Source organism: Phalaenopsis equestris, unplaced genomic scaffold (genome assembly GCF_001263595.1).
Source record: "Phalaenopsis equestris unplaced genomic scaffold, ASM126359v1 Scaffold000002, whole genome shotgun sequence".
Classification (NCBI taxonomy): domain Eukaryota; kingdom Viridiplantae; phylum Streptophyta; class Magnoliopsida; order Asparagales; family Orchidaceae; genus Phalaenopsis; species Phalaenopsis equestris.
Genome location: NW_018164444.1, coordinates 19,887,647 through 19,894,095, shown reverse-complemented (window position 1 = coordinate 19,894,095; position 6,449 = coordinate 19,887,647).

The window sequence follows — 6,449 nt, the reverse complement described above, 5'->3', positions numbered from 1 at the left end:
TCATTGAGCAATCATAAAGTGTTGTTTGCTTGCTTTTTAATTTCTCAACATATTGCTTGTTTATTGCTTTCATATAATTGTTTTAGAATGGCCTGAGCAATTTACATTCACATTAATCATAGGACTAAATTTTTTATAAATAACATGCCTATGAATCCATGTGGTCAATCTAGGCTGAGCTAACTTGTTATTCATCCTTATAGCCAATGTTGACCCAAAATACTTATTTTCCTTTTTCTAAAACTTTGTCAACATGCTATACTTCCCAAATGCAAGAAAAATAACTTAGTAAGAAATTGATTAATGGGGTTTAGCTTACATGCTTAGCATCATCAAAACTTATAAGAGTTTTAATTAATCAACAACTTTAATTAATTTGATCAAATTTCAATGCCAACATCTTAATTTAAGTAATTAAAAAAATTTAATTCCTTAACAATTTGCTTAACAATAATTGTGCTAAGTTATGAAATTTTTTTATGGATCATGTTAATCTTAAATTTAATCAAATTACAATGAAAATAATCAGATTAAAATAATCACAATCTGAGAAAAAATGAATTCATCAGTCAAAATATGCACATAAAAGATATCCTAAAAACGAAAACAGATAATGGCTTCATGAAAGAATATATAGTTTAAATGTAATCCACCCACTTTTGATATCTGATTACTTAAAAGACATAAAAATAACTAAAAACTATTGTTTACTTCTCATCGTCAATATTTTTTAGCTTTAGCTTCTTCAAAATAAAATGTAAAATCAAAACTGAGATGCTATCAATTTTTACTCTTTATTCCAAATGAAATGGAGAAAGTCGTCTTAAATGGTTTGGTCATATTAAACGTCGACCATTAGATGATCCGATTAGGAGAGTAGATGTTTTAAATTCGACTAGTGTTAAGAAAGACATAGGTAGACCTAGGAAGACTTGGGCTTATTGTATTAAAAATGATCTTAATTTACTAGAACTAAATGAAAATATGACACTAAATAGGCCACAATGGAGAAAAAGAATTCATGTAGCCGATCCCACGTAGTGGGATTAAGGCTTTGTTGTTGTTGTTGTTGTATTCCAAATGAAAAAATAAAATCATCGACTATACAACTAAGCAACCAACAGGACATGTCCCGAACAAAAATTTAATAACATTTTGTCATTAACACATCTCTGAACTACGGATGATCATTTCTAATAAACTCAAATGAATATATAAAATGTGACAAACTGCGATGGTCGATCAAAGTACATTCATATTTGATTATTTTAATAAGATGTCAAACCTTTTATGTGTAATCTGCAACATTTAAGTTCTATTTGACTACTGTTATGGTAGAAAATATGGGAACTCATCGTCATCCAAATTAATTTGTTGATTCTCAAATAAAATGAATTTCAAAATCTAATACACTCGCTAATAACATGTCCTTTATCACAAAATAAGATTTTTTTCATATAGTTTACAATCAACTAAGCTGCATCGTGCATCTTTTGAAAAAGATTGCATCATAATAAACTTACTAGCATTTTTTAATATCAATATATTGAAAATGATAATTGTTAAAAAATACCTGAATATGCGACACATTCTACATTATCTATCAAAATTATTTTTCTATTCTCATTCCATGAGACCCATTACTTCTTTCTGAGCTGTTGAATATGACTTCATATAGACATTGTCAAACCTGATTTTTGCACTGTTCAAGTGTTACCTCAATACCAAATTTATTATTTAAATTTTGAGCAACACCTCTACATTGCTAGACAACATCTTTAAACCCATGAGCACTTTTCATATTTGCATCCATACATTCTAATATAATTTGTAATAAATCTGCTATTCATCTTACTTTAAGCTCTACAAAATGCTTCCTTTTTTTACTAGTTTTGGAAGAGGTTTTAGTTGACTGTAGCGATTTCATGAGAACTAATAACAAAACTAACGAGCTTTCAAGTCATAAGAACAAGTATAATAACAAGGAGTCATGCTAGTGCAAAGGAAAAAATCAAACCTATAAAGTCGATATGAATATTTCAAATGTATCGTATATTGAGTTGAGGAAGTCGTAAGAGCCATAACCATAATTAAATAAACACAAATATGGACAACAGAGAACTCGATAGCTCACTAATGTCAGCCTCTTGCTAATGAACACAACGACTGTCTTGAGCAAGGGCTAAATTGGATAAATGAACTCGTAGATACTTTGAAGGCTTCGTTACCCTTGTTAATATATAAAGAGACAGTACAGCCAAGTCACGCTTTTCCAAAACCAGTAAGAAAATGAAGCAGGTTATTAAAAATTCTATCAAAATATTTGGATGCAAATATCAAACTTGCTCAAGAGTTTAAAGATGACATTTATCAAGGTTTTGCTCAGAAATTGAAGTTGAATTTTGAAATTGAGGTAACAGCTGAGCAGTGCAGAAATCAGCTTCGAAATTAAAGAAGTATAGTCATATTTAATAGCTCATAAAGAAGTCCGGAGTATCGTTGAATGAGAATAGAAACATAGTTTTGATGGGTCATGAGGAGTGTGCCATCTATTCAGGTATTACCTTTTAGTAATTATCATTTTTAAAATTTTAATGTTAACAAAACATTTAATACTTTTGTTATAACATAGTTATTTTCAAAAGATGCAGCTTATTCGAATATTCAAATTGTAAAATATCTCGAGTTAAATAAATTTTGTGGTGAATGACAAACTAATGGAGAGTAGGCAAAATATGAGATTTCAACAATTTCATTTGGGACTTGGCAAATTAATTTGGATGATGATTAGTGTTTTAGGTCATTTTTAAAAAGACTCGGAGTCACTAACTTTTCTTAATGTCGTATGACTCCATTTTCTAAATAAATATCCCACTCGAATAATAGAAATGATCCGAAGTGGAGATGAATCGAAAAGATATGATATACGAAAAAAGTTACAAAAGTAAATTTTAAAAAGAAATAATAAGGGTTTATATAAGGTAATCCTTGTATTACAGGTTAAAAAACATCTTGAAACACAATCCACAAAGAAAGTTCCTACATAAGTCACTCATGTAACCAGAGAGTGAAGTTTTTCTGCTTGTTATGAGTTCAAGAGTACTCCCAAAAGATTACATCTCTTTGGCTAATTATATCTTGAGGGATGCCTATGAGCATTCTCGTTATGAAGGGTATTGCTTACATTATGTATGATATCCAATTAATTGGGAAACCAAAAGATTTTTTATCATCTTAAGCGGGAGAATAAAGGGGATGCACAAGAGTGTGCAAATTATAGAGGAATTAAGTTGATGTGTCACACTTTAAAATTATTAGAGAGGGTAATTGAACATAGGTTAAGACATATTACAAAATTTCTCATAATCAATTTGGATTTATGTCAGGCAGGTCTACTATGGAAGTTATACATTTATTGAGAAGTTTGATGGAGAAGTTCAGAGATAATAAAGAGAATCTAAATTTGATTTTTATTGATTTAGAAAAAGCTTACGATAAGATTCCAAGAGATATCCTTTGGAGAGTTCTTGAGAAGAAAGGTGTTGATATGACTTATATTCAAGTCATTAAAGATATGTATACTAGAGTTGTTACTTGTATTCGAATTGAAGGAGGATTGACCAAATATTTTCCTATTTTTGTTGGATTACATCAAGGATCGGCTTTAAGCTCGTATCTTTTTGCTTTAGTTATGGATGGTCTTACTGAACGTTTACATGAGGATGTACCTTGGTGCATGCCTTTTGCTGAAGATATCCTTCTCGTGGATAAGACGAGAGAAAAAGCCCAGAAAAAACTTGAATTATGGAGGTCTACATTGGAGTGTAAAGGCCTTCATTTGAGTAGAACTAAAATTGAATACATAGAATGTAATTTTAGTAGTAGTAGCTCTAGTGAGAGAAGTGTAACTTTGGGTGATCAAATTATTAAAAAATGTGAACTATTTAGATATCTCGGGTCTGTTGTACAAAGCGATGGTGATATAGATGAGGATGTTAATAGTAGAATTCAAGTTGGTTGATTGAAGTGGAGGAATGCTTCGGGCCTTTTGTGTGATTGAAAAATGCCGCTTAAACTGAAAGGAAACTTTTATAAGACGGTGGTGAGACCTGCAATGCTCTATGGCGCTGAATATTGACCTTTAAAAGAAAAGCATAAAAGCATAATACTAAGTTAAGTGTTGCCGAGATGAGAATGATTAGGTGGATGAGTGGTTTTACACTTAGAGACAAAATGCGATATGAATATATACGTGATAGGGTTGGTGTAGCTCTTGTGACAAACTAAATTAGAGAAAGTCGTCTTAGGTGGTTTGGTTTTTAGAGAGAAAATGTCGACCATATGATGATCCTATTAGGAGAGTAATTGTTTTAGATTTGACTTATGTTAAGAAAGGTAGAGGTCGACCTAGGAAGACTCGAGCTTATTGTATAAAAAATGATCTTCATTTATTAGAACTAAATAAAAATATGCACTAAATAGGACGCAATGGAGAAAAAGGATTCATGTAGCCGACCCCATGTAATGGGATTAAGGCTTTGTTGTTGTTGTTAGTAAGCGGGAGAATCTCGATGTTTTCGGTGCCTATATCGGGTCATTGGGCAGAGAGTGAATCACCACATTCACAACGGGTAGCGACGCCCAAGTTTGCAGGGCCCACGACACGACATTAACGATTTTTCAAAGGAATGACATGACTCAAAGGAGGTGTCAACAAAAAGGAGAGGAATCCCTAAGTATGTAGAGTTAGTCAGGTCAGAGATCCGTCATTCCGTATTATGAAGACGTTAAGTTTACCTGGTCATGAAAGTAGTCTACCCAACCCGACTAGAGAACCCTTGTCAGCAATCTATGAATTGTGTCGTCCAAGAGAATCCCGGTAGCCCTAAAGTCAAAAAAAAAAAATTATTCTCCATGACCATCTAAGAGATGGAATAGGTGAAAATGGAACTTATGCTTGTCAATTAAATGACGTAGATGCCGCTATAATATAAGAAAAAAGAGATGTACGACTGCAAAGCCAAAACACTCTCACAACAAACTTACACCCCCGTCTGGGTCGAGGGGGCCTCTAACGCCGTAGTCGTTACTCGACAACCTCATAAGTAGAAAACATATGCTTGGCTTAGTCGATTGAAGACACACGGGGGCTCCTTCTCGGAATATGCAGAATGATGCAATTATTTGTATTTAAATTTAAATGTAAATACCCTATTAGGGATGACTTAGGAGATAGCTATGCAAAGAACCTAATTTTAAAGCCAGCCCAAAGACCGTGCATAAAAAGTAAGTGCATAAAGAAACTTGCTTATTTTAAAGTTGAGATATTTTAATTTTAAATTTTATTTTATCTTGATTTTTTTTATTATTATGATTTTTGAAAAAGAAATTTTGGGTCCTTAATAAGCCTAGATTGTATCTTCGCATGAGTCCAGATAAACCACAATCAAGAAAGAGTAAATGACAAACACATTTTGCAAGGTAAATGAAGCCAAAAGAATATATAAAAGTCGGGTGCTACTCGGTTAGCAACATATCCCAGAAAGCAGGAAGAGCAATGGGACTTCGCATATACATGTCCAGTTTTAATTCTATATAAGTAGAGAATTCAAACTTAGGGTATGAGACACGAGCAGCTACTCTTAGTCCAGGTCGTGTTATTCCGCTCGTCAGAAGCCTTGAAACATGTACCCGTACATTCTTTTTGATACAAACTCCCTAAGGGCTCTAAAAAAAACACATGAGAAAGTCCAACAAAAGAGAGTCCACCAGCAGAAGACTTAGTACGAGTTATATTCGTGCAACACATAATGAGTTATATCTGGATGGAGGAGAGCTTAGAAGCACCTGCAAAAATTATTAGTTTTTAAATCATTATTTGCTCCTCTTTATTTATTTTTGGGCATGGCTCTCTGTACAGAAAATCACCCCTAAATATAGTAGTGTGCATGTCTCACACTCAGTAAGGTTCAACACATTGTGATCACTCGATTGAAGTACGTACGATCACGAAGAATGTCGAAAGGCGATTTAAACATCATGCAAAATGCAAATGACAAACTTGCAAAAAATGCGAAGTGGTACAATCAATTGTGCACTCAACGGGTTCAGTAGCTTTATATCGTAACCCGAACTGAGCACACAACATGAAATGCTTACGATATTCAAGTGTGATGCCATAAGGAGGGAAGTTTTGTGGTCCCCGATTAGGAGATTTGCACACCAACGAGCTACTTTGCTAGCAACCACTCACCAAGGATATGCAAGTATCGAGCCACACACATGGTGGCATATGTGTGCAGAGATATTGCAAATGCCGGTGCTCAATGAGGTATCATGTACAAATAAATGTCAAAAGCAAGTTTTGATTTTTCATGCAATAGTTTAAGTTCTCCAAGCATCATTCAAAATATATTTTTTTTGTGCGCATAAACATGAATTCAAGCAAT